We start from the raw sequence: 4,509 nt of genomic DNA, 5'->3' as shown, positions 1-4,509 counted from the left end.
AGCCCCGCCCCTGATCTGGGGGGGCAATGGAGGTGGGGGGCCGGGGAGAGGCGCCGCCCCCTATTGGGCCTGTTGGCCGGCCGCAGTGCGGTCGCAGGTCCTTCTGGCATTCCTGTTGCTTGTCTTTTATGTATATAGATATGCATGGCCCTAGGACACAGACAGTGGGGCGGTGAGATCCTGGGGCAGGGAACAGAGGCAGGCTGGAGGGAGTCAATGGGGGAAAAAAGACATGTAATACTTTCAACAATAAAGAATTATTTAAAAAAACAAAAAAACAAATTGCTGTAAAATATGTAATAGGGGCCACTGCAAAAAATGTTTATAACCAAGTTATGAGGACCTATGTCTTATGTAAAACAAAATGTGCTTGGCTATAATAAAGCTTCCAAAGGATCTATTGGCCATTACTTTATTTTTAGTTAAAAGCAAAGCTAGTCTAGGAAATATTGATGCCCCTATCACCTACTCCCTCCCCCCAAATTGGGATTAGGCAACCAATCTGAAAAATTAATCCTTTATCAGAATTCTTAATACTGTTCAGTTAAACTGCATAAATAATTATTGAACAAGTAAAGTGGAGTCCTTCACTTATACATTTTTTCTTTATTGTATTGTGACCATTACCACTTCCTCGTGATCTTAATGCTTGAACTTTGACTTTCAATGTAATTATATTCATGGAATACCTAAGCATCCATGATGTGATCAACCCTGGGCTATGTGGAACACAAAAGATTTGTCCCTGCCCTTGTAGAACTTGAAATCTTAAAAACATTCAGTCAAAGAGTTAAGCATTTGCAATAGGGTGACTAATACACTTGATTTCTAGTACCTTAGCTCTTCAACTCCAGTGACCTTCACTTCTGCTATATTTTAACATTCCCCAAAATTTTCCACAATAGAAATCTTAAAATTATATATCCTGCTCTGTGACTATATCCTCCTATCCATCTAGCTCTCTCACACCCACACTTTATATTACAACACCCTTCCTTTTGACAAAGACATCTTGCCAGTCCTTTATTGCATTCCACCTCCTGTTACCTGTTGTATTTACATTTATTGGCCTTGAGTTATTCCCTGTCCAATTTGAATTCTTTGTTAAGCACTTTCACTGCTACCTTTGCCTCTCTTGAACTTGTTTTTGTGCTGTGCCTGCCAGAAAACATCCCTGATTAACTCTGCTTCTCCTGTTTCTTTCCCTGAGGTGCTTTGGTAGCACCATTAAAAGGCCAGATCTTCGCCCTGGCCGGTGTGGTTCAGTTGGTTGAACATCTTCGAATGCACTAAGAGGTCACCAGGTCAGGGCACATGACAGGTTGTGGGCTCTCTCCCTAGTAGGGAATGTGGAGGAGGCAGCTGATCCATGTTACTCTCTCTCATAGGTGTTTCTCTTTCCCTCTCCCTCTATCTCTAACATCAATAAAAACATATTTAAAAAAAGAAAAGGCCAGACATTTAATGTAGATAATTGGCTCTGAAACAACCAACCATTCCCCTATTCCCCTCAGTCAACTAGTGCTAAGAATACTGGAGTATCCTTATAGAGCTTACAATCTAGAGGAGATAGACATTCATCAAATATTAGCACACATTATAGTTACAAAACATGGTAAGTGCTTTGAAGCAATAGTATGGGGCAATGTTGTCCAGTACTAGTCGCTAGCACATGTGGCTATTGAACTGTGTCTCATCCCAACTGAGATGTGCTATAAGTGTAAAATACACACCAGATTTTGTAGACTTTATATCCCCAAAAGGTAAAATATCTCAATAATTTTTATATATGAAGTGATAATATTCTGGATATATTAAGTAAAACAAAATGTTAAAAATCATTCAGTAGTTTTATTTTTTAAAATATGACTACTAGCCTAACCAGCGTGACTCAGTAGTTGAGCATTGACCTATGAGCCAGGAGGTCATAGTTCAATCCAGCCAGGGCACATACTTGGATTGTGGTCTTGATCCCCAGTGTGGGGCGTGCAGGAGGCAGCTGATCAATGATTCTCTCTCATCATTGATGTTTCTCTCCCTTCCTCTCTGAAATCAGTAAAAATATATATTTTAAAATATGGCTATTAGAACAATTAAAATGACATGTGGCTCACATTCTATTTCTGTTGACAGTGCTGGCATAGGTTGTTGTCCACGGAGCAGGGCGTCACTGAAGCCTTCCCTGAGGAAATTGTGTTTGAACAGATCTGTCTGAGGAGGTGTTGAACAGGTAAATCCTCCTCAGAGGAAGCAGTCAGAAGTGGATGGCACTTTGAGGGAGGGTGAGAAGCTGGTGGGAGAGAGCTGGGAGAGATTGGCCAGGGAGGTAGATAGTGCCAGATCATATAGGCCTTTTTGGCCCTAATAAGGATTTTGTTCTTCATCACTCATAGATTATTTCAAACCTTCATCATTTACAGACTCTTTTATCCAACCCTCACTTCTTCTATAGTAATCTGGTCGCTTCATGATCTGGTTTGACTTCTCAGATTTCTGTCCCTCCCCTTCTTAACTTACCTACCAGTATTATCAGTTTCAGATCTGTTGAAGTCTAGCTTATCCACATGTGCCCTTGATCTCATCCTTCAAAGTCTCTTTCAGGAGAGGCTTCATTAATTAATTCCCTTCTGTATTTAATCCCTTTCTCCTCACTGGCTTTTTCATATTAGTCTATAAGTACTTTCCAGTCCATTGACCTTGCTGTACCCTCAAGTTACAAAATATTTTTAAATTTAATATTTATATTATTTAAAACAGTTTATAAAAGCTGTATTAATAGGTAATCAATATAAAAGTATTAGTAAGGTATTTGACTTTTTCATATTAAGTATTTGAAATCTGGTTATATTTTATACTTATAGCATATCTCAGTACAGGTGCTAAATTGTCAGTGGTTAAAGTAAAAAGAGTCTTATCAAAATAATTTAACAGAAAAATATTTTTCACTGCTCCAGGTTCTTTTTTTAAATGCTTTTTAAAAAATTTCTTTATTGATTAAGGTATTACATATGTGTCCTTATCCCCCACCATTGCTCTCCCCACCCCTAACCCCCATCCAGGTTCTTTTGGTTGTGGTAAAAAAGCATGTAACATAGAATTTACCATCTTAACTATTTTTAAGTATATAGCTCAGTGGTGTTAAGTATATTCACATTGTTGTGCAGCAGATCTCCAGAACTTTCTCATCTTGCAAAACTGAAATTCTGTACCTACTAAACAACAATCCCATTTCTCCTTCCCCTTAGTCCCTGGTATCCACCATTCTACTTTCTATTTCGATGGATTTGATTAATTTAGATATAAGTGAAATCATACAGTATTTGTCTTTTTATGTCTGGCTATTTCACTTAGTGTGATGGCCTCAAGGTTTATCTATGTTGTAGCATGTGACAGGATTTATTTCCTTTGTAAGGCTGAATAATATTCCATTGTATTTATACATTGGAATACACATTTTGTTTATCCATTCATCTCTCAATGAACATTTGGATTGCTTCCACCTCATGGCTATTGTGAATAGTGCTGCTGTGAACATAGGTGTGGAAATCTCTTTGGGAACCTGCTTGAAATTCTTTCCGTTATATACCGAGAAGTGCTTTTGCTGGATCATATGGTAGTTCTTTTTTAAATTTCTTGAGAACCTCTATATTGTTGTCCATGGCAGCTGCATATTTTATAATCTCACTGACAGTGCATAAGGGTTCCAATTTATCTACATTCTTATAAACACTTGTTATTTCCTGTTGTTGTTTTTCTTTACAGTAGCCATCCTAACAGGTTTGAGGTGATATCTCATTGTAGTTGTGATTTGCATTTATCTGATGATTAGTGATGTTGAGCATCTCCTCATTATGCTTGTGGGCCATTTATATATCATCTTTGGAGAATTTCTCAGTTGTTGGCATATTTTGAAATTGGGTTATTTTATTTTTGTTGTGGATTCATAGGAGTTATTTATATACTAGAGGCCTGGTGCATGAAATTTGTGCATGGGTATGGTCCCTAGGCCAGTGTGAGCATCTGGCGTGGAAGGGCAGGTCCTAGCTGACCTCTGGGCCCTGGGCAGCAACTGGGCCCCTACGTGCCCCCCTCCGCCTGAGTCCGGTGCCTGAGTCCCCATGTGGGGATGCGGTGAGCGCAGCCGGACACTGCAGGCCAGGACACAGCGTGGGCCTCTGGGCTGCTCAGTAGCGCCACATGGAAGGTGGATGGGCAGCGCACTCTCTCCCATTTGCCCTTGCAGAACGGCTCCTGTGCGAACCCATGGGAAGCCCAACTGGCCCTTGCTGTCCCGGCGGCTGCAGCCCAGCTCACCCGGAAGAGGCTGCGTGGGTGCAGGGCCGACTCCTCACGGCACCCGTCACCTGAGCGTGGGCTCTTCCCCAGCGCTCGAGCCCTGGTGTCCTGAGGGAGGGTAGCAGGGGGAATGAGAGTGAGCTCGGTGGACACCCCGCATTCTCACCACACCTCCGTCCCTGTCATCCCCGCCCCCAGGTAGCCGGCGAGAGA

The 4,509-nt window shown here is 41.3% G+C and overlaps 1 protein-coding gene across 5 annotated transcripts in view; it reads left to right on the top strand.

Moving 5' to 3' along the window:
• Positions 1-2,139: 2,139 nt before the first annotated feature.
• LNX2 (ligand of numb-protein X 2) overlaps positions 2,140-4,509 on the top strand; it is an 83,488-nt gene continuing 81,118 nt past the window's right edge. For all 5 annotated transcript variants that reach the window (XM_014548568.1, XM_014548566.1, XM_014548567.1 and 2 more), the window contains exon 1: positions 2,140-2,230. The gene's annotated coding sequence lies outside the window, so the exon portion shown is untranslated. The remainder of the gene's footprint in view (positions 2,231-4,509) is intronic.

Source organism: Myotis brandtii, unplaced genomic scaffold (genome assembly GCF_000412655.1).
Source record: "Myotis brandtii unplaced genomic scaffold, ASM41265v1 scaffold513, whole genome shotgun sequence".
Lineage (NCBI taxonomy): Eukaryota > Metazoa > Chordata > Mammalia > Chiroptera > Vespertilionidae > Myotis > Myotis brandtii.
This window is presented reverse-complemented; position numbering and strand designations above follow the sequence as displayed.